The sequence below is a fragment of the Panthera uncia genome (assembly GCF_023721935.1).
Source record: "Panthera uncia isolate 11264 chromosome C1 unlocalized genomic scaffold, Puncia_PCG_1.0 HiC_scaffold_4, whole genome shotgun sequence".
NCBI lineage: Eukaryota > Metazoa > Chordata > Mammalia > Carnivora > Felidae > Panthera > Panthera uncia.
Window position 1 is genome coordinate 22,269,882 of NW_026057585.1, and position 25,152 is coordinate 22,295,033.

The following is a 25,152-nucleotide window of genomic DNA, read 5'->3' on the forward strand; positions in this document are numbered from 1 at the left end:
GTAGAAGTTGTGTTTTCCCCCCTCAAATTTACCTGGTCATTTTGATAGTCACTTGCAGCTAATTCATATTTTTTATTCATTCCTATTATTTTTTAAGCTTTTTTATTTGCATATAGTTGGCACACAATGTTATATTAGTTTTAGGTGTTAAATGATTTCTGTTTGCTTTTGCCAGATACCTTGAGATGCTATCAACCTTTGTTGACTTTTATAAAATTCTCAACCATGACTATTCGAGTTGCAAAATTAAATTAAAAAAAGATTCAAAATTTTAAACCAGAAACAAGCCTACTAAAGGCTATGATTTCTCACGACAAACTTTTGCCCCTTTTCCTCTCAGAACCAAAGCTGAGAGCAATAGCCTCTCTTGATGTCTACCTCTGAGGAAAGATGCTCCCCCAACACCCCAGTTTATCCCTTCTTGAAGTACAGCCTTTCCTGAGCCCTAGCTTTATTAGTGGGAGAGGTCTCTGATATGACCTGTGAACACTGTGATAGCCAGGGCTTTGTCTTTTGCTACCTGGCCATACACAGTAATTGAAACAGTGGTTTAGACTTCTCAAACTTTACTTCTCGAATTTAGTATGTACACAGGTCACTTAGGTATTTTGTTAAAAGACAAACTCTCAGTTACCAGGTCTGTGGTGGAGCCTGAGACTCTGCACGTCCAATGGTGATGCCAATACTGCTGGTCTGAGAAGCAGCATTGAATAGCAAGACTATGACTATTAAGGACTGCACACAATGTACGTATTCAATGGCTTCATCAGTGGTTTACCTCCAGGGATTTCTCCTCCCAGTGTATTGCTGGCCACAGATGAATTCACTTAATTTATTACAATTTCATACATTCAATAAAAAGGATGTATTATATTCAGGGGTGCCTTGGTGGCTCAGTCAGCTCAGTGTTTGACTCTTGACTTCACCTCAGGTCATGATCTCACAGTTTGTGGGTTCAAGCCCCACATCGGGCTCTGTGCTCACAGCACAGAGCCTGCTTGGGATCCCCAGGCTCCTTCTCCCTCTGCCCCTCTGCTCATGCTTTCTCTCTCTCTCAAAATAAATAAACCTTAAAAATAAATAAATAAAGGATGTGTTACAGTTTATCTAGCATGTTTATGTGTTTTGTAGTATGCAGGTTTTAGTCTACTATGTTGTAGGAAACAGAATTCTTCTCCAAATAAGGAAGAGAGTCTTAAAATCTGTGGCATTCATGCTTAAACTCATCCCATTAAGCATTTTTTTGTGTGTGAACTATAAAGTACGTTGTACTGATAGAGATTTAGTCACACATCTTCATATGGAATAGATATTGGTCATTTTAAGTGACTTTTGGATTTGCTTTAATGACACATATGAAAAGAAAAAAAGAAGAAATGAAATGAAGATAGAATGAACTTTTAGATAATTTATGCAAATGACAGATGAAAAACAGATCTCATACCAACATGCTAGAAATCCATAGCTTGACTATTTCCTAAAGCAGGGTCTCATTAGAAGATATTTACTCTACTTTTGATCACTACATTTAAAATTTTTTTTAACATGTATTTATTTTTGAGAGACAGACAGAGTGTGAGTGGGGGAGGGGCAGAGAGAGAGGGAGACACAGAACCCAAAGCAGACTCCAGGCTCTGAGAACTGTCAGCACAGAGCCCAATGCGGGGCTTGAACTCACAAACCAGGAGATCATGACCTGAGCCGAAGTTAGATGCTCAACCAACTGAGCCACCCAGGTACCCCTTGACCACTACATTTTAAAACATACTTTAAAACCCTCTCTCTCTCTCTCTCTCTCTCTCTATATATATATATATATATTTATGTATATATATAGATACAGATATATGTATATATATGTGTATATACATATACACTTTTGTATATGAATTGCAACCATTTGATATTTTTCATATAAATGTTTAGATTACTTAAAAATATTCATCCAAACTCACTCTGTATTATTTTATAGCTTTGATTAGATATCTAATGATGCAGAATAATTGATTTCTGGTTGTTTCATGCCAGGCAGGTGAATTCCGCTAAAAATCTGCTCTCTAATTATTAAAGTCCCACTGCAATGACTATTTTTTAAAGTAATAAAAGGTTAGTACAAACTATGATTATTTTGTTTAACTGCCTTATAAAACAACCAACCTCTTAAAGGTTATCTTAATCAAAATCTCAAAAAGCTGCTCAAATCAACAGTGAAAACTTGACACATCGGGTGGCATTTGGATCTTCGAAGAGCTCAAGATCAGACAAAGGAATGCTAAAGATTTGAATGTAGATATTATTTATAAAGTCACCTAAGATAATTTTTATTTAAAAAAATAAAACAGAATGTTCCTTATGCAAATTGTAAAGCACATTCTAAAGAAGCATAAGCCACAATAGATTTTAAAAAAGAAAAAGAAGAAATAACCCATTCTTTCTCCACATGAAACAGCGCACCAGAAACGAAACTCAAATGAGGATAGGTTGTTTCAAGTAAGGTATACAAATAAAATAAGCAAAGACATAAAGCACCATGAATTACTTGTTAGAAACATAAAGTGAATGAGAATTGTCCTCCCAGATATAGCAAAAGGAAATGATGAGATTAGCCAAAGGTAAAGTACGTACTGCTAATGAGAATAAAAACAGAGACATGAAATAAATAATACCTTTAATGGTTACTGTTCTGAGTTAAGAGAGACCATCTGATTCACTGAGAAATACACAGATTCTTTAAAAAGGGTCATTGGCAAAAGAAATGCCAGGGGAATGAGGAGACAACTTGAACACACACAAATTTCCAAATCCGGATGCCACAGATTATGAAAACTTCACGAGGAACTTGCAATCATTTTCACAGACTCCCTTAAAATCATTCTTAAGATATTCTTAAGAACAAGACATGTTTGAGAGGAATTAAAAAGCAAAAATAGAACATAAAATATAAAACTGACTTAAAAACTGAGTCAAGTAATCTTGGATATGGCTTAATGTAAGTCTGCTAAGAAAAAGTAAATATTATGAGGCTATACCTCATAAGTTCTTAAGAGTAATAAGGATTGTATCTTTTCAATAGATTTAAAAAAGTTCTTGGTGATGGTTTCTCCCTGGGATAATAGTAAAGTTTAGGGATAGAACAGATGTCAGATCCTCCAACTCAGTGTTTTAATGTAAAACACAGGGACTGCGGAGTGAAATATGAAGATCATCTACTATTTTGTCCATCCTCTGTTTGTGTTCATACATGTGGCTCGGCTAAAGAAATGACACCTATGTCCCTTCTGAAAGAACACAGAATCAAGTCACGTTTCCCTCAGTCACTCTCTGATCAAAATGGCTAACACCGCTTTCTGTGATTTTTGGTGTTTTTGCTAAGAAGTGAAGGAGGTGGCGCTTCATCACAAAAAATGAAGAGGCTGGAAATAATGTTTTAAAAGACTTTTATACAGCTTACATTCTAAATATCTCATATAATAAAATTCAAAACAATAAGCTATTAATAACCCATGTTCACATAACCTTATAAATAAGGCAGTGTACTTTGAGAATCTTAAATCACTAATGTATTTTATGCCTGTGTTTTTTTCTTCTATATGAACAGGTCTGCACTAGTCTGCATTAATTAAATTTAAGTAGGATTTCTGAGCCTGGATCATCATTAAGTCTGTGGCCCTGATTTAAATCTGCAGTAAAACATTTCTCCATTAAGTCTTGTGCTTTTGTGTCATATTTCATACACTAGTTGTCTCTTAATTAAATCCATGATGGTCCACCAACACAGACTATTAAAATAACTATACTTTGCTCTTGACATATTTATGAGACAGAGTCATAAGACTATAGACTGATACTTGAACTACTCACTAGAAATGCTAATAAGATTATGATGAAGGTAAGATTAGAACATTCCTCTTCTTTCTCTTCTCTTCTTTCTCGAGATTTATTTTTATAACTGCACACTTCTATTTCAGGTTCTGACTCTTTCCCCAGACCATCTGAGAGCTCTTTCATTGTGGAATAACTGCAAATTAATAGTCAATGGAAACCTTGTAAAGTGTTAATTTATATCACATGATGTTAATATAAACATTGAGATATAGTCTCCTCTGAGTTTTGCTCTATTCACAGCTGCAAGTAAATACATTAATCTAGACATGTTTGCCAAGCCTTTAGGTGTTCAGAGTGAAGAAAATTTACAAGGACTGAGAAGAGAAAATAACCCTGAGTGAGAAAGCAGTTAACTTTTAGATGGGGCGAAAGGAAGTCCACATATGTCAACCTCAGATATACTGAATTTTCAATCTGCTCTCCACAAAGAATGATGGTCTCTTCCTGGGTGAATTTCCAGAGAACTTAGCATATGGTGAAAGAGAGTTTCCAGTTTCTTTTGTTTGCTTTCAGTAGCTTGAGATACGCTTTGGGTTTTGTTTCATTTTTCTTAGAAACATTTTTTGTTTGTTTGTTTGCCATGGAAGGGTAGGGCCTTTAAAGGGGGAGAAGTGTTCTTAAAAGGATCAGGAAGTTTCAAATGCCTGGAAGCTGTGTCAAAGCAGAGAATACAGACAGAAACAACAGGAGACTCTTCATCAGGTGATCTAACAGGAGCAGGCATTATCTAATACAAATACAGGGAAGAGTTCACAGTCTTTAAATCCATTTATTTGCTTCTTACTGGTATCAGTAAATGTTCTGCAGCTTTTAAAAATAATACCGTGCAATTCATCATTCAGCTCTGCTTTTTCAGCTGAAGTTTTTAAAAGTACTGCAACATGAGAGATAGACTTAGAATAAAAAATAGTTTTATTACAGCCTTGGTCTGCAGTGATCAATGCAAGTATAAAATAAATTCTAATGTCTTGTCAAGAATAGCAGCTACAGTCAGGCAGCTTCACTAAACACATTAAATCTAATAAAATCACCCTCACGTACTCCTGACACTAGTAGTAATTAAAATAACTTGTTTCAAAAAAATTGGTCCTATACATGAATACTTATTGGCAATTATTTCTTAGTTCTTCAAACCAAAGATAACATAATTTGATTCTCACACAATTTTCTTGTAAATGCGGTTCATATTGGGTTTTATATGCAGCTTAAGACTGTTAATTGCCATTTTGAGCCTCACAGTAAAATAGAGTTCAATATGTCGCTTTTCTCAAGCATAGAGAAATGTTTGAGAAATGCTTGTCTTAGTCTAATGAACTGTGAATAATTTACATCCCGAGTCCTATTTTTCAGTATAAGTGGTTCTGACTTTTCTTAAAGCTTGTAAAGCCTAATCAACTTGTTACATTCATCTGATTAAAGAAATCTATGGCAAAGTAGAAAGATGAATCCAGTGCTTCTGAAAGGCTGCTTTGGTTGTTGTTTTGATTTTCTTAAGGCCACTTTTTCATTTGGATCTATTTTTCCTTTCCCTTTCTAGACCACGTATTATAAACTAAGGATTGTACTTTCCGTATTTGTGAGAAAATATTATCTGACTTAGAATATTTTCAAAACCCCCTACCTCCTGGCAGGCACACTCGATAACTTCCTGAATTTACAGAGACCTAGCTGTTCTGTCAGAAGGAAAAAGGAGCTGTTTCAGGGTGCGAACATTTTTCATTTCTGAAAGAATCACAATTATGAGATGTGATTCCGGCTCTTTCGGAGCACGTGTGCTTAACAGAACTAGCCAAAGAGATCAAGACAGTGAATCTATATTCAACAACGACCCCTGAAAACAGCAGCTTTGTGTCACCGGCATGAGAGGGTGGTGCAGACATTTTATCTTGCCCAGGAGCTTGGAAAAGAAGTAAGCTAATTTAATATTTGCTATGTATTTGCTCAAGGATCATTTTTTTGCAAAGGCATCTTTTCAGAAGGACTTAGAAATATATTAGGGAATGTGTGAGTCCAAAGGAATTTTAGAGACAATTTGATTTTACTCATTTTGTGACAGAGGAAACTGAGATCCAGAGAAATTAAGTAACACATTTCTTCTTTCATAACCATGCAGCAGAATGATTGATAACAGAACAAAGGGAAATCAGGATGTCGATTATTTAAAACCAGGAATGTGAAAAGAAGATGTGGGAAATATCAGTGAAGGGAACTGCGAACAGTGTTCTTTCTGAGACCATTTTACGCTATTGCTGCCAATACAAGAGATCTCTGCTTGAAGCTACTTGCCTGCCAGCTATGTGATTTCCTTATCCTCAATGTGAATGTGAAAGGGCTTATATGTAGTAGAAAATGAAGGGGAGGGGAGAAAGAAAATACTTTATTTGCATTTCGAACCTGCTCAAATATTGAAAATCCATGAAGTTAAAAGGCAGAAGGGAGTCCCACTGTGTTTGCATATGTAATGCAGTATATATTGTTCCAGGGCAAACCGTTAATTAGAATACGTCAGAAGAATCAGCAGACAAAGCTAGAATGTGGATATCAACCACCCAAAAAGGCCAAGGTATGGAAACTAAAACGGAGACACTGACAAGAAAGATGAGGGAATACTGGAGTCAAGTTTGGCAGTAACTGAGCAACCAGGAGAAGGTAGGCCAGGAGGCTAAAACAAGATAAGTGATGACTTACGTGTTGTAGCAAATCAGAATCTAGGTATAAATGAGCAAAATATATAATCAGGAGCTAGCAATCTTTTTCTGTAAATGGCTAGATGATAAATATTTGGGACTTTGAAGGTTATATAGTTATATCCTCCACTTTGTCAGCCATACACAATATATAAAATGGGCATAGCTGTATTCTAATAAAATTTCATTTATAAAAAGAAGCACCAGGTAGATTTGGCCTACAGACTATAATTTATCTATGCTTGTTTTAGATAGAAAGGTGGGTCTAGATAGATAGATAGATAGATAGATAGATAAGAGAGAGAGAGTTAGTGATGTAAATTCTTTTTCCTCTATAAGCAACACACCTACCTATTTCTGAGTTGTATCTAAATACACTCTAAGAATGATGGAGGAATATAGACTCCTATTAAAAATAAAGAACACATGTTTGCTCCAAATAAACTCCATACCATGGCCAGTAAAACGTTAAAAATATAAATCAGAACCTATGATTAAAACCCTTCCATGGTTTCCCATTACAAGCAGAATAAAACTCAAAGTTTAGGACCATGTCTAACTCTCAGATTTCACATTTTACCATTCTCTCCCTTATTCACTACACTTTAACCAAACTGGCCTTTTGATTTTTTTTGAGCACTAAAATTGACACCAAAGTCATTTAACAAACTATCACCACTGCATGAAACCCACCTCTTCATATATTGGTACGATCAGCTTCATTTCAATATTCAGGTCATCAGAGACACCTTCCTTTTTTCCCTTTCTTCATAGCACACTCATTAGTGTTGGAATTTACTTTATTCATGTACTTGTTTATTTTCTATCTCCCTCACTAGAATAAAACTTCTATAAGGAAAATAAATATGTCTGTGATAGTCCTCACTACATTCTAGGACTCACAGAAGTGACTAACACATGGCAGATGTTCATTAAATATTTTTAAGTGAATGAATAAATGAATGAACCTTATGGAACTTTTTCATACGTCTTCTTTTGTGTTGCTCAGAACAGCCTTGCAAGGTATTGTATTACTGCCACATAATAAAACAAGCTCTCATAGAAGTTATATGATTTGTCCACATTTACTGAGCTATAAAATGACATAACTATAACTTTAAGTTCAATGTTTGTCTCTGAACCCAGTTTATTTAACATTTGTTATCTATCAAAAACTCTATTAACATTTTACAAATATTAGCTCTTTGTAAAGCCTCTGTACCATAAATACTACTATTATCATTTTATAGGTGGGAAAAGTGAGGTACAGGAGAGGTCATATAACTGCACAAAGTCTCAGGAAAAGCCAGTGGCACAGCTTGGATTCAAACCCAAGTATTAGGGCTCTAGAGTCCTTGTTCTTAACCAGTACCTCATGCTGTATTTATAAGACGTAACCTGTCCACGAGACTCTTGGATTTGAACAATCAGAAACATTATTTGCTTCCTCAAATTAGTGACTTAAAATAGCACCAACTTATTCTTTTACACTTCTGGAGATCAGCAATCTGGAATAAATCTTATGGGACTAAAATCAAGGGGTCAGCAAGACTAATTCTGTTTGGAATCCCCAGGATCGAATTAATTCCACTGTCTCTTCTAGCATCTAGAGGCCCAGTGTATCTCTTGGCTTGTGGTCCCTCCCTTTATCTTCATAATTGGTGGAAATTTCTGTTTTTGACACTGACCCTTCTACATCCCTCTTATAAGGACTTTCCTGATTGTATTAGGCCCACCTTGATAATCCAAGATAAACTGCTCTTTTTAATAAACTTAAATCACATTCAGTGTCATTCACCTTCTGAGGTAACATTAATAGGTTCTGGAGATTCGATTGTGAAGATCTTTGGAAGACTACAGCAAATAACATCTATCCAATTGCTCAATATCAGGTATTTTAACCATTTAACCAAGTAGAAGTGGGATAAAAGTCAATCAGTAATATTGTCACTGCCCAAGTATCAGCTCAGTAATGTCTACCCCGACTGACTCCTTATTCTAAATTGCCATCCCTGTATCCATTACCTGCATCTCATTTTCAATCTGCTCTAATTTTTCCCACAGCACTGCCACCATTAACCACTATAAAATCTATTGTGTCTCTTCATCTAGAACATAAGCTCTGTGAAGGAATGAGTTTTGATGGATTTGTTCACAGATATACTCCATCCCTATGCCTTAAAAAGTATCTAGGACTTGGAGCACCTGGGTGGCTCAGTTGGTTGAGTGTCCAACTCTTGATTTCAGCTCAGGTCAAGCCCCTTCTGGGTTCAAGCCCCGTGTCCGGCTCTGGGCTGACTATGCAGAGCCTGCTTAGGATTTCCTCTCCCCCTCTCTCTGCCTCTCTCTCTAAATAAATAAATAAATAAATAAATAAATAAATAGATAAATAAACTTAAAAAATATCTAGTGCATAATAGGCACTCAATAACTGTTTGGTAAATAGCAAATCTACAAATAAACATCAGCACACAGATCAGTCTCTGAGACAGTAGGGTAAGATTGATAAAATAATAGCTTTGTTTCAATTAGTTTTTACTTGACTCTTTAAAAAATAATTTATGTGGATGCTTCCACTACAATTGTATGGTCTTACTATTAAACCCTTTGTGAGGGCAAAAACAAGCAATCTAATGTTATAATAATACATTTAGGGGATAACATAATATCTGGAACATAACAGTCACTCAATAAAATTTTCTAAATAACTGAATAGATCACAGATTTGGGTACACAAAGAGTTAACTCATTTGCTATGTTCATAGTTAAAAATGAATCTTGGGGTGCTTGGGTGGCTCAGTCAGTTAAACATCTGGCTCCTGATTTCAGCTCAGGTCATGATCTCAGTTTATGGGTTCAAGCTCCACACTGAGCTCTGCACTGGCACTACAGAGCCTGCTTGGGATTTTCTCTCTCTCCCTCTCTCTCTGCCCCTCCCGTGCTCTCTCTTTCTCGAAATAAATAAAATAAACTTAAAAAAAATAAAAATGGGGCGCCTGGTGGCTCAGTCGGTTAAGCAACTGACTACAGCTCAGGTCATGATCTCACGTTTCATGAGTTCAAGCCCCATGACGGGCTCTGTGCTGACAGCTCAGAGTATGGAGCCTGTTTCAATTTTGTGTCTCCCTCTCTCTCTCTGTCCCTCCCCTGCTTGCACTCTCTGTCTCTCTCAAAAATAAACATTAAAAAATCATTTAAAAAGTTATAAAAATGAGTCTTTTAGTATGATAAAAAAGATTATGCTTATTGATTATACCAGAATTCTAACAGTATATTTTAATACTGTCTTTAAATATATACATCCTCTATTGTTTTTAGTGCAAACTGTGTGTTATTGTATGTGTGTGAGAGAGAAAGACAGACAAAGAGTTGGAATATCACTATAATGAAATGGAATTGTTTTCATTAAAAAAATTCAAATAGATTTTAGCTCACTTTTTTTGGTACCACAACTTCTGAGTTATTTTGACAAAAGCAAATGGGAGTCTGGAGCCCATCTACTTAATGTCAGGACTTAGAACAATCAGTTACTTTGTTATAAGCAAATATAAAAAAGACTATACTGATTCCTTTGACTACATCATGATCAAGATAAAGCTTTAAGCTGATGGATCACTGAGATGAGAGTTAAGACTGGACTATATTGCTATGTGCAAATTATCTAAAAGTCTGAAATGAGGCAGATTTTATTTAGTCAAGATCATCTCAAGAATTTTTTTCTTTGTTTTTTAAGTTTATTTATTTTGAGAGAGAGAGAGAACACGAGAATGTGAGGAGGGGAGGAGCAGAGAAAGAGGGAGAGAGAGAATCCCAAGCAGGCTCCATGCTGTCAGTGCAGAGTGAGGTTCAACTCACAAAACCATGAGATCATGACCTGAGCCAAAATCCAGAATCATGCACTTAACCAACTGTACCACCTGGGCACCCGTTTTTCTTTTACAGTTTCTAATTCAGTCAGCCATTTCCATATGAACAGATAGTAGAATTAATTTTGACCTATATCACTAGATCATCCTTATGACCTGAAGAACATAAACATTTGCACTATTGCTTGAATTTAACTTTAAAAAAATTAAATGTTTATTTATTAATTTTAAGGGAGAGAGAGTGAGAAAGCAAGCAGGGGAGGGGCAGGGAGAAGGAGAGAGAATTCGAAGCAGGCTCTGTGCTCATAGCATAGAGCCCACAAGGAGCTCAAATTCACGGACCATGAGATCATGACCTGAGCCAAAATCAAGAGTCAGATGCTTAACTGACTGATCCACCCACACCCATGAACTGTGAGATCACAACCTGAGCCAAAATCAAGTGTCGGATATGTAACAGACTGAGCTACCCCCCCCCACCCCCCTGTATTTAACTTTTAGAAGAGCGTTCTAGGCTGTATAGGATATAGTAGTTTGAGAGTTAACTCTTCCATCCTCCTCTAGAGTAGTTCACTTTTTGTCACTTGTGTGGGTGTCTATGAGTAACTCACATGATGCACTCCCTGCATTTGAGAGTTCTCCTTAGTCCTAACTGAAATACCTATTCAAATACATCTTGTTTTATTTTCTTTTGCTTTTAAAATGTTAGCTCTTTCTGTGGACAGTTCTTCTTCCATTTGAATTTACTAGATCACTTCATAGTTTAACTGTGGTACATAACTCTTTTGAAATTGTCCTTTAAAAAGCAAAGACCCTAACTTTCCAGAAAGCCTTTTATGATTAATGTGAAATGGCTATCTGCCGGTACAGGAGCCTCACAAGGCTCTCTGTCAGAGTGCCAAACCGTAGTTAGAAGTGCCCTGAACACTCCTGTGAATGCAGAATTGAAATTACCTTGCATTATCATTGCATTGACATGTCTTCATTTCAAATCAGATAAAGTGTCAATTCTATTTAAATAAACCTCACCCTCACAGAGGCTAGAACTGTCCTTCACTCCTCCATTCCTCCCCTATCTTTTTTTTTAATTGAAACCACCACAAAGCTGGAATTGTGAATGTTTTACTTGAATGTTTTAAAGTAAAAGTTGAGTTGGCAGTGATGTTAAAATTTATTGGCCCACTTCAGTAAAAAAACAAAATCTACAGATGGACTTATAATATTTCACTTTTATTCTTATTCTACATAGCTGGACTCCTGCTTAAGTAGGAGGTGTGGAAATTAATTATTTTCCTCCCATGTGTACCATCCTCTTGTGGCTTCTGTCACAGATCAGTACACTGTGGGGTTTTATAATCAGAATTCTGCCTCCAAGGATGCCTCGTTAAGTGAATAATATCACCAAATCTTACTTGGCGACTGGCTCATTTGAGTCATGTGACTGGCTGGCCCTCTCTTCAGTATTGAGGTAGGGTAAGGGCAGCCTCTCATTAGTTATATTTACAAGGTAGCAGAGTTCAAAATGCAGAAAGAGAACACAGAAATTTCAAGCCTAAGAGACCTGAAAGTACATGTAACTAGTCTCTTCATTTTCAATGAAGAAAATTACTCTGGAGAGTTTTAGAGCATTGTCTAGGATCCCATGGGTACTTTGAGTCAAGGCTGTCCAACTATACTGTGCTGTGTCACTGTCTTTACCCTATGAAACAGAATCCCCGCAGCAGCAGTAAAGTAGACCTACTATTAAGACACGTGTGTACGCATTAGATGTCATTTCAGAAATCTAACCACGTCACTCTATGTCTTAAAATCATTTTATGGCCTCCTCTCATTGCCTTCAGCGTAAAGTACAAAGCTGGACATTGATGTCCCTTTACAATCTGCCTCTTGACTTACGGTTTCCTGTGTTAAGACCACCTCACAGACACCCTTATTAGCATTTCACTAAATATACCATGTTCTAACTCATATCCCCCTTCTTGAAAATAAAACTTATTGCCTCTACCTGGAGTTCTCTTTAGTCAGAGATAACCAGCTAATGACACTGTCCTTCATGAACAGAGCATTACTCTCTTGGAAGCATTTCCTAAGCCTCTATAGGCCATTTAGGGCTGCTTCTCCATGCTTTTCCCATAATACCTATTTTATATCTCTCATAACACTCTACCATTTCTGGAATCCTCCATCGATATGAGCACCACGATCACAGAGACTTTAACTTTTTCATTTCTGTATTCCCAGTGCTCAGCATAGTGTCTGACCCTGGTAGGCATGCAATAGATGTTTGTTGAATGAACAGATGAAAATAAACATGTGTTTAATTGATGATCACACACCTCTCTCCTCCCCATTTTATCTTCATTCCACCTCTGTGCTTATGGCCTTCACTACTTAGAGTTCTACCATCTTTTTTTCTTTCAGGCAGATGAGCACGTTATTCTTAATAATAAAATAATTCCCAGCAACTCTTTAATTGCTTTCATTTTCAACCATAATTCCCAGGGGTACATAATAAAGACTAAGACCTTATGCAACACAAGCAAAGTGTGGATTTGGCCACTTGACCATTAACTAAATCAGTGTAGATAACCAACTCGAATAATTTAATTTCTGCAGTAGAGGACATAAGTGACTTTATTTGACATCATACTTCATATTTATGTTTCGTTAAGAAACATGAAGTATGTGGAAATCATGTGGATACTCAGATAGCTCAGATTGAGCTCTCCTTCTGTTATGTTTTCATAGATCAAATCAATGAGATGTATGTTGAACTTTCACTTTGTTTTTTGTGGATTCATTGTCTAAATGGGTAGTCTTTTTCCTGAAGGCTCATCACTGGGAAGAAGATATGAAATATGCCTCAGAGGAAAGGAGTCTTGCTATGATACTGGGGAAAAAATACAAAAAAATAAATAAAACAAAGCAAGAATAAAAAACAACTGGATTTAGAACAGACTGACTAGTTCCAACCCAAATTATCATGTGACAAGTCGTGAAACCACAGATAATATTAAAACATTCTACTTGGCTAATCAGATGAAGTATGATAAAATTTTGTATATGTAATATCATGTTTTTAAAAGAGAATTAAATTTTAGGCTATTTTCTAAGTCCATTAATTTCTAGAATTAGAAAACTTCACTAATGGGAATATGGCAGACTTAAATAGAGTTCCCTACGTAAGTAGTTTTAAATGCATAGTTCTTTTTTAAATGGTCACATATGGGGCGCCTGGGTGGCGCATTCGGTTAAGCGTCCGACTTCAGCCAGGTCACGATCTCGCGGTCCGTGAGTTCGAGCCCCGCGTCAGGTTCTGGGCTGATGGCTCGGAGCCTGGAGCCTGTTTCCGATTCTGTGTCTCCCTCTCTCTCTGCCCCTCCCCCGTTCATGCTCTGTCTCTCTCTGTCCCAAAAATAAATAAAAAACGTTGAAAAAAAAATTAAAAAAAAAATAAAATAAATGGTCACATAAAAGTTCAATTTATAATAATATTTTGAGACAACTGGTTAATGTTGTTAAACTATTCAAATGTAGTGCTTTGTAATGATTCATTCCCAGAATGCCATACCCTGAATGACAAATGCTTAGAAAAATAAAATACAAAGAAAATTAAAAGGTAAACTATTATATAGACCTTTTTGTGAGAAATGTATTACAGATTGGTAAAGAAAACTAACGTTAGCGTAGTTAACATTAACGTAGTTAATGTTCTTGGCCAGTGAGAATAGACACAGGGGTGTATGTGTTTTGTGAATCTGCAGAACCAAAAGCAAACCATAGCACCAGGAAACACTAAAACAAATATATCACACAAAGTACTTGCATTTTTAAGACATACATTCTCTGTCAGTTTCTAAGATATCCATTTCTTTTTTTCTCGGTATCTATTATGATATATCTTGCAAACTGAGAAGATGGCAGTTTGAGAATACATGATGATTTCCTTCCATGTAGGAAACAAAGAGAGCCACCTACAAAGGGTTTTCTGTAGACTGGGGACTGTAGCCAGTTATTCAAGAAAGCTCTTCTTCCTCCTTGAAGTAGTACTTAATGAACCGGGAAAATCAAGAAACTGGGTGTCTTAATGCTCTTTTCACAGGACCCTGGACGATAATCTCAAACTCTCCAGACTAATTTTCTTCCCAAGGCCTCGTAGGATGTTTCCCACCGAAAGGTAAGAAATTATTGAAGAACGAATAATATCTGATATTCAAGGTCAGAGACATTTACAAACTGTCCCCAAATTCAAGCATATTTTTCTACAGAACTTTTCTAAATTCACTCTGCAGCTCACTAACAGAAAAGTGTGGAAAGAAGAGCATTCCCAGGCCGGGGTAGATATGGGGGGACATGTGGGGAGGAGAAGACATCATAGTCCATGATCTGCTAGGAGTAATGTTGTTGACTCTAAGAATGGCACCATATTATTTTGACTATCAAATGAGATAAAGTATAATATTCTTTGTAAACTATTACGATGCTACTAGCTTCATGTATTAAAATTATCAGTCATTGAGAGTGATCTTTGTAATTTTTGTTTCTTGCATTTTTCCTGCCACTATTCTTTTTTTAAAGCTTATTTATTTATTTTTGAGAGAGAGAGAGAGACCAAGCACACGAGCTGGGGAGGGACGGGGGGGGGGGGGGAGGTGGACACAGATGAAGTAGGCTCCAGTCTCCAAGCTGTCAGCACAGAGCCCAATGTGGGGCTCGAACCCACAAACCACGAGATCACGACTTGAGTTGAAGTCAGAGACTCAACCGACAGAGCCACCCAGATGCTCTCCTGCCACTATTCTTAAAATATATTTAGTTTCTCCAGGATGTCTTGTGAGTATAAAAATTTTACTGTTTCTTCCTTTAACTTTCTCCACAGAACCTAGAGAATGTTTATTCACTCAGCATTTCTTGGTGAATGATAAGTAGTTCAACAGGTGTTATGAAAATTCACTGATATTTGGAAGCTCTCTGACCCATGCTAATCACAGGCTTCCTAACTTTCTTTTATCAGATGCTTAGAGTAAACCGAATCTGATTGTTCAGTGAAAAATTTCATTCAATGAATCAATCAATGACGCAGTTTTTTTTTTTTTGTATGAAAAGAACACATATTTACTGTTGTGACAAAGACTGCAGTTGTGAAGCATGCTAACATCACAGAAATTTCCACAGAAATTATTATTTTTTGTATTGTCATTATTATTTCAGGTATCATTCCAAGACATCACACTGTAATGAGCTATCGGGTTTGTGATGGATGACATCATTTCTTTATATTCTGATGGCTGGAATAGCCCAACTGTTCCCAATTCTGTGTCTGCACTCTTTCAGCTTTTAGAGAGGTGTCTTTCTCAGCTAGCAATAGCATAAGGCTCTGCCTCTAGAGTAACAACGATAGCATGTCAAGGAGGGAAATAGGCTTCGTTGTACCTGTGGTTTGATGTAATGGTTGTTAGGCACGGATCCACAGAGAGAAATTTCACATAGCTCAGAGATATTCAACATCTGCCATAAGCCTTGACCCTATTCTACAACAGTGTCTATAAGCTATGGGGGGAACATGTTATTGAAGGATGTCTGATTCCAAGAACCATCACAGCTGTCACTGGGGTTTATTCTATCCACTGGCTGATATGCTTATCATAAAACCACAAACCTTGTATCGACTCGTGTTCAGATCTTGACTGTTCCCATTATACAAGAAAGAGTTAGAAAATAAACACTTGTAGCAGTTTCAGCTTAATGCTTTTTGGAATTGTGTCGGCTAGACAGCAAATCAAATATTCCCCCTCCTTCCCCCTCCTTTTCTACTCTTCCATTAAAACAAACACATAAAAATCAAATAAAGCATCAGATCACAGATCTCTGTGGTCACACTGCTAATGCTTGGAACTTGAAAATTGGACCTGAGAAACAGATGTGGTTCAGCTAGTAGAGATATGTAAATCAGCACAAGCTCTGGGCTAAGAAGAAGAACAACAACAAAAATCAGGTCAGGTCTGGAAGAAATCATGCTCTTTGAAAGTAAGAGTTTAAGCAACATTGTGTCTCACAGTCTCAAGTGCTATTCTATCGATATTTATGGCTATTAGGTACGCTATCATGAAGATGCAGAACATGAAAGCAGAGAGACAGAGAATAGAAATATTTTTCAACTTATCTACTGGGTTGTTCATCTTATCTGAGAAGTAGTTTTTGGTTTCTGGTACCCCCATGTCCGAATAGCCATCAGTAGTTCTTATATAATTACTGTGATCATTTCACTGCCTCAAAGGGCCAAGACTGAGATTCTTAGGAACATCACCTCTGTTTCTGTTTAACTAGCCAGAGCAATCCCCAGAACCATGCAGGGTTCTTTTTTCACCCTCTTTGATGTACACTTAGCACAGTGTTATGTAATGGAATTAAATACAAAAAAGTATTTCATAACAGTGAGTTAGGTGGAAGTTGTTAGACAAGGCAATTAGTCTCTTGTGCCATTGCTTGCACCTGACTGCCAGTAGTTAGGGTGTCCTTCACCTCACTCACAGTGTCTACACATGAGAGAAATGATCTGGCTTTGAGACTGTTCCCTGATATTCTTCACTATAGTGCTCTTTGATATTTATACTCTTTATTGTACTACTCTAAGTCATCCTGGGTATATATTCCAGTTTTCTCGGCTTTCTGGGGCCTTGAAGCTGCTTTGGGATTGCCTTAGCTGTGACTACTCTCTTCACTACATGGATCCTGCACACAGTATAGACTTCACAGCGCGAAAGGAGAACACCTGAATTCCTGCAGCTCATTCTCCTCTCTATGCCAATAGCTTAGCATCGAGTGTTTTTTTGGTTGGTTGTTTTTTTTTTGTTTGCTCTTTTGGCCAAGCAGGAAAACATTTTTGGCCTCTGAGGAGTCACAAAATAAACCGGAAACAAACAAACAAAAAGAACAGATCTCCATTTCTCTGGTACTGTATCTTACCATAGAATCTACACTCATTACCAGTCACCACTGAGTTAGCACTGCCTTCTTTTATACCTAATGGTACATTTCTCTGGAAGTGTACCATCTTTGGAAGTACTGGTTGTCATATCTCCTGTGCTTTCATACTCAAGATTCTCTAAAATGCTAAATAATCAGCATTAAAAATGTTATTTAAAAACATTTGCTGACTCCCCTTGCCACTGAGCAGGTACTCCTGCTTGTCCTAATGCTCCTGAGATCCCTCGAGCTCCTCTGTGAGATCGCTGTGTGTCCTAGCCTGACAAGTGACTCACAACAGAAACACTGTAGTGGTAAGGGCTCCCATATAAACAGCTTTGTTCCCAAACTCCAAGTTGGTCTATAAAAACAATGCTTTATTACTGTGGCTATAATAGCCATAGTTTCTTCTGCTTAACTCTTATTTACAACATACAAAAAAGTTCTCTTCTGGGTTTGAACTGCCCATGGATTCCCTGAATATCCCCACACAGATCACCATGGATCCACTGCTAATCATGAATGATCCTGATGCCATCTGTGCATGCTAGAGGCCCGGCTCATGTGGCAGAATTATCCAGAGAACCATATTAAACTGTTTATTCTCATCTCCTACCACAAACTTACTGAATTAGGATGGTCACGGCAGTGCTAAGGGAAACAATTCTCAGATGAGAAAATTGTTAACATTTAAAAAAATCTTTTATTTAAAAAAATTTTTTTTTTACGTTTATTTACTTTTGAGACAGAGAGAGACAGAGCATGAACGGGGGAGGGTCACAGAGAGAGGGAGACACAGAATCTAAAACAGGCTCCAGGCTCTGAGCTGTCAGCATGGAGCCCGATGCGGGGCTCGAACTCACGGACTGTGAGATCATGACCTGAGCCGAAGTCAGTCGCCCAACCGACTGAGCCACCCAGGAGCCCCTAAGAAAATCTTTTAAACAAGACCTCTCCAGCCGGCCCAGCCTGAGTCTGCTGATGTGCTGATATGAGGACCACCATTTAAACTGCACTTACCCTGTTTGAAAGACAAGGAACCTGTGTAGGACAAGATGTCAGTCCTTTGGTAAAGCCAAGGTAGCTTATTGCTGTGCTTCCTGTTCATTTTGTAGGACTTTACTCTGTCAAGAAAGGAGATTTTATATGTTTGCTAAGGATACAGTAGATGGTAATTACACCCATAAATTCATTTTGTGATGATTTTCCTGTTATTTCTCTGGTCACAGAAATTAGCAATTCGTTTTGTTTTCTAAGTATCAGAGGATCATTTATTCAGTATAAGTGATTATTTGCCAGGAGCTTACTCTATACCAGGCACTCTAAAGGTGTTCTACTTCTCCTGCTGAACACTGACTGATATATACATTGTCATGTATGATTGAGAATTAGTGATACAAGTAAATCCCAAAGCAAAAATAATTGGAATATTTGAATGAAATGTGAAGATGTTCTTGATATTATCAAATTAGCGAAGTACAAACATTTATTTTATAAAAATGAAAATAATACAATAAATCCTTCATTGTAACAGGTTTATTGCAGTTGTCTGACCCTACATATGCAGGGTGTGGTCCCCTAGAGAATTCTATAAAGGTTGAGAGCTCACTTCAAGAGGGAGAGACACCAGTAATACACAAAGGAACCAATCACAGTGACTATACAGGAAATGAACCCAGCAGGAAAAGAAAACGTTTGTCTTTATTTAGATAGCAAGAATTCACCAATCTACACACTCAGGCCACTGAGCAGAAGAAGCCCTTGCCAGTCTGAGAAGAAATTCCTAAGCTTCCATGAAAAATACCACATGGTACCTGTGGATGTGATACAACATCTGGGAGGAGTAATATAGCATGGAAGCTTCGCTGAGGCCTGGAGACGAAAAGTATTAAAAATGTACTCAGCAAAAAATATACTGGAGCATAAAATTATTCACCAGCAAAGGGGAAATGACATTCTCAGAGCCAGAGATCTAGTAGAAAGGATCCCAACAAAAGGAAACAGGTCAGTGGACCTGCTGGAATGGCAACACACCTGGGTAAAAGAATTACATGGCCCATACCTGTGGTTCCCAACCTTGCCTATGTACTCTGTCACTGAAGCATATTCATAAAATAGTCTGGTATGACTTTAAACCATAGTGCTTGCTTTTGTTTGTATAATCTTTGCAGCTACTTCTCCATTCTTTTGCTAAAATTTCAGCTTGATAGATTGTTTCTAATATGCTTACTATTTATAATGGAAGTCAGTCTCCTGTACTGGCAGAAGGAGCAGCTGACCAGGTCTGCATGTAGAGGAGAGATACTGTCCTTAGTTTCACTTCTTCTAAATGGAGATTCCAGCACAGTGACTAAAGATGAATTCCCTGATGGCATGGGCTCTATCAAGTTATTGGCTTGTCTTTTGGACTCTACAGTTCTACCCTTAATGGTGTGCCTGTGGCTGGTGTTCAACTCCAGCTCCCATCAGGCCCCTGGAAGAATGCTGAACACATAGGAGCATAGTGTGTTATTCAAATGTTCATTTGTAGAATGAACCAATGAAGAATCTTGGCAGCCTAGAAAGAATACTGAAAATTTTAGATGCTTCAGCCAATGTGAGCTATATGTAATGGTCTTAGCCAAATATATTTATCAAACACTTGGAACTCTGATTTAATACCCAAAATTCTATTGAGTTCCTGAGGTGCAACAAATTATAAATCAAGACACTTGGCATGTTTTCTTGGCTGAGTGGGCAAATATTTACCCAAAAAAGCCAGGAAATCACTGTCTTAGTTTTTTGATCCATGAAATGGGGATAATGTCAGCCTCATGTGGTTGTTGCTATGGTTGGCCAAGACACTCTATGTGAAAATGCTATTAAAAGTACTAACAGCTACATAAACATTAGAGTTGTTGTCTTATATTACAAATGCCAGATACTGAATTGATTATTTGCTTCTCTGTGTCTCCTACATTTTTACATGTGTAAATATATGGACAAATAAAAAATGAGGAGAAAAACTACTTAAACAGTATCCAGACCAAATATTTTTAGTATTCTTTACTATGCTTCTAAATATTTAATAGATTATTAGTAGATACAAACATAGAAGACACTATTTCACATTTGCATGTTAATGAAAAATCATGAATTATACATTATTTGCTGTGTGGAGTAGTGGAAACAGTATTCATTTTTTATGGCCATAAAAACTTAGATTGTCTCCTGAAACACACATCAAATCCCCTTCTGTAATAGTGCCAGAAAGATCTGCAAGCTTTTTAAAACCATCTCCAGCGAAATTAGATAGATTTGTTTGTGCCGCTTTGCAACACGTTAGTGTGAAAGTTCATTTTAAACAAAATAGTTTTAATAATGTCATTACTAATGTATATTTGGTCATCACTAAAAAATGGGGTTTTAATATGAATGCTTCATTTTAATAAACGACAGAGGAAGCAAGTTGCCCTGAGTCAGCAGGAAGTGGTTATACACCAGAGAACAGCCTGATTGTGTTAGATTCATCCAGAACACTGAACAGCCCAGAGACGGTCCAAGAAAAAACAACTGGCTTTATTCAAATGATTAGGCTTACTGCAGCTCAATAGTGAGATTCACACATTCCCCTATTATTTCTTGACCTTGTGCCAAAAACTCCCACTTACAGTAATAATTAGAATTAGTGTTTCCAGTGCATGCCTCCATCTTCCTAACCAACAGAAAAAAAAAAATGTGGCGCTTACAAACTATGCGTTAATGAAAATTTTCTTTACTTTGTTTGATTAATACAGCTTCATTTTCCTAACTCTTTACCATTATGACAAGTGTATATATACCTTCAGTTGCTAAATCCCTACAAGTGCCATCACCAGTATTGCCAATCCTACAGTTTTGAAAGGAACCAGTGTTTCTTTCTGCCTCTCATTAAATTTTAAAGAAATTCCTTTCATTTTCCTGGTCGGAGCACATATGTAAAGCTGTCTTTGACTGCTGTCAATCTGGGCTGTGTGCATTTTTTCATCAGTAAATGGAAAACTGTAAACACTTCAAATACTGAATCGCAAATGCTGGGATTAGCAAATAGTACAAATTACTGTGCCTACATTTTAATGAGAGGCACAGTTTGTGAGAACGGTCTGGAAGGGCCAATCTTCACTGATGTCCATGACATGGTTCTGTCTACAGACCTATCTGAACTACTCACTAGGCTTCCCGTTAGCTCAGTCTGCACTGTTACGATGGAGATGGCGAGAAGAGAGTCATGTCATATTTATGCATCTAGTGATTCTTGTAGCACTGTGGTTATTACCACTCACAGAAGCCTAACACATACATCCAAGGAGTTTACCCTTAGTTGGCAGGATCTAATGGGAAATCGAATAGAAATCAAAAGGTGTGAAAAACAAACAGGATAAAAATAATCAAAATTTAAAATATATAGTTAATAGAATAAATCTGATTGCTAAGCCAAGTGGGATCTGAATTCCTTGTAAGAAATACAGCTCAAGATTGGAATCCCAAAATCTAAACTGGACCCCACGGCTCCGACACTAATTTTACTTGGCCTTGATGAGGCATCTAGCTGGAGGCACTTGCACATTCTGAACCTTAGTTTTCTTATTTCTCAAACTGGGAGAATAAAATCTCTACTTCCACCACCTCCACTTGTTTGTTGCCATGAACAAATGAACAAAGATGAGTCTTATAAACTCTACATGGCTACATGTTGATGCTATTTTTGAGCTCATGGCAAGAGCCTGTATTGTAAATCCATGGTCTCATTCCCCTGCTTCCCATGGAGGCCCCCCATGGCTTCACAGAGCACTCTGTTCAGGGCCTTCAAGTCTTTCCACCACCTGGGCTCTGCTGCTCCCTCCACTATGATCCAGTATGTCATACTAGCCTGGGGATAGGCCAAGATCATTTCCACTTCAAGGCCTGTTACGCGCAAGACCCTCTGACTGGGATGCTCTTTTCCCAGGTCTTTCTGTGGCTGGCACCTCTTCCTTCCAAACCAGTGAATTTTACCTCTGCAGCTGGTCTTCTTCAGACACTTGCTAAGGTGTCCTGTCCCACAACATTCTCCGCCTATTGTCTTTTCACACTCTGAAATTGTCTGCCTCACTTATTTGTTTACCTGTTGTGAGTGCACATAGAACACAAGCTCCCTAAGAGCTTAGTGCTTATTAAATTGCCTGTCATGTTCACTACTTTAAAGTTGGCACCTAGAAAAATACCCAACCCATAGCGGGGACTCAGTAATACTTGTCTGAATGATGGCTGTTGGCAGCTCACTGGGAGTGGCAGAGGGACAGAAGGGCTTAGCTGGTGTCTAAAGACCTTGACTACTTCCCTTTTGGTAAACTGTCCCAAATCTGTCCCCTGCCCTCCTACAATGGCTCCTAATCTTTCCCTATACCAGCTGTCCAGTGCCCTCTATCTTCTCTCCTAATATTAAAAATAGTAACAGTAATAATAAGTGAGCACTAACATGTAGCTAGTTATTTCACAATACATGATCACATTTAAATCTTCAGAACATTTTACTTTCGAGTGAACAGACTTAGAGAGATCCAATAATTTTTAAAGCTCTCACCCCCAGAGGCAGAGCTTATTCTCAAATGCATGTTGGTCAGACACCCATGCTCTCTCCTGCACCCCAGTGCTTTCTGTATAGCCAAGCTCTTGCAGACAGTGACTCACAGTCTCGCTTCAGCACACCTTGACTCCCCTTTTCTCTACACTGGCACCCCCTATCCTGGGTGATGAATTGACTGAATTACCAGAGACATGAATCAGGTAGATCATGCTCATGTTTTCCCATGAAGGTATATATCTTATCACAAGCCTTCTGAATACAAAATAACTGACAAGGGAACACGCCAGATTGATGATGATAATAACAGCTTACATTTATGGAGCACACACTGAATTTAGCCCCTTGAAGCTTCATGACAACTCTGTGAAATGGGTACTCTTTCTATTGTCATTTTTACAAATGAGGAAACGGAAGCATGATGGGGTTTCATTATTTGCCAACTCACATGGCTAGCAAGTGTTGGAGCTGGCATTTATAGTCACTAGTGTGACTAGAAAGCCAGTGTGCTTAATCACTGTGTTAAACTAAGCCACTACGAGGGAGAGGCAAGGGCTAGTTGGCTTAGCCTATATATAAAACTCACCTCTAACAGCAACTCATTTTTCCATGGAACATCTGGTCTGAGATGAGCTTTTAAATAAATCACCTTCCATTTCTGGCAATGTTACTTAGTGCTTTCATCTCTTGATTATATTTAATATTAGAATGATTTTTTAAAAAAGCAGTCTTGGCAAATAATCTATTTTTCATTTGGTACAGATGAGCCATCAAACTAACAATATCATTAATCACATTAATATATCTACCACCATCACTTTCTCTAGAATTGTTTCTTTCTCTGTCAAGGAGAATCATAGGAAATAAAACAACTGTGCCATAAGAAATCATGCAAAGAATTCACTGTTTCTATTTCAAGTTTTGTTTTTTTTTTTTTTGGCTGCTGTCGTTAAGATCTCAAATCATATATTTTAGATATACAATTTCTTTAAGCCACACTAGCTTAAATAAGGGAGGATTCTAAAAGGAAGTGGAAATAGTTATATAAAAACCCGTAAGTACAGGCAGTTTTAATGAGAATTATTTCTTTTAAAATGAGACATTCTTTTAAGAAAGTCAACCAAAAGGAGAAAAAAAAATAGGACAGATAGAGACTTGTGGATCAGGCGTTTTAGTAATTAACCACCAAACTTCCAGATGATATGGAAGAAAGCAAGTTATGTCTTGGAGAAATTACCCTCTGGAGAAAAAGGGGAAAAAAAAGATTTTGAGTTTGACAGTACAACCTTGTAGCAACACCAGTTTCTTCTCCTGCTGGTTCAAGGAGTTCTAAGCACCCTTCTGTAAATCATCATCTCACATCTATTTATTATCTTCCAGCTCAGTGCACAATACTATCTGTTACACATGGATACCAGCAATAATACACGAGGGGCTCCCGCATAAGAGGCAGCAAGCTCTGTGCTCATCTGCGTTCTGAGTCTCACCCTGCAATGGAGTTTCTGCTCACGCCATAGCCACCATCATCAGCAATTAGAACAAAAGTATTATGTTTGTAATATTTGATCCTCTGTATTTTACCCATGCAATGTGATGTTTGTCATCTAGTGCCATATGAATAAAGTGTTTGACTGCCTTAGAGTAGCATAGGTTGAAGACTTTGTTTTCCTTTATTTTTTTACTTTATCTTATTTTATTTATTTATTTATTTACTTATTTGCTGTTAGAGTGGGCAATTCCATAGGACTTTGGTAACCTATGTTACAAGATGCTTGTACACACAGTAGCACTGTTTCTCTTCAGTGGAGAGCTAAAATGCAATGAATCTCACATTGCCTCTACAATGCTACTAAAATGTTAGCTATTACTGCAGAAGAGGAAATCAGACTGTGTGGAACAAAAAATAACTCTAAATGTATGACGTGTTGCAGTGATTCTCAACATAGGCTATAAGAATCACCTGGAATGTTTTAAAAAAATACAGACACTCAGGTCCCTCATTCACGGGAGATGCTGATTCAGTTAGTCTGGGGCGGGGCCCAGACACTTGTCTTTTTTTTTTTTTTTTTTTTTTGAAAGCTCCTCAGATAATTACCATTTGCAGGCAAGACTGAGAACAACTGTTATGGAAGAAAAGAAACTTCAGAGTCCAATTGTTGCTTTAATA

The 25,152-nt window shown here is 37.4% G+C and overlaps 1 long non-coding RNA gene across 1 annotated transcript in view; it reads left to right on the top strand.

Annotated features, from left to right (window-relative positions):
• LOC125912370 (uncharacterized) overlaps positions 1–24,606 on the top strand; it is a 55,285-nt gene extending 30,679 nt beyond the window's left edge. The window contains exons 3-5 of the long non-coding RNA XR_007454685.1: positions 6,368–6,448; positions 14,541–14,615; positions 24,366–24,606. This is a non-coding gene — a long non-coding RNA (uncharacterized LOC125912370). The remainder of the gene's footprint in view (positions 1–6,367; positions 6,449–14,540; positions 14,616–24,365) is intronic.
• Positions 24,607–25,152: the final 546 nt, after the last annotated feature.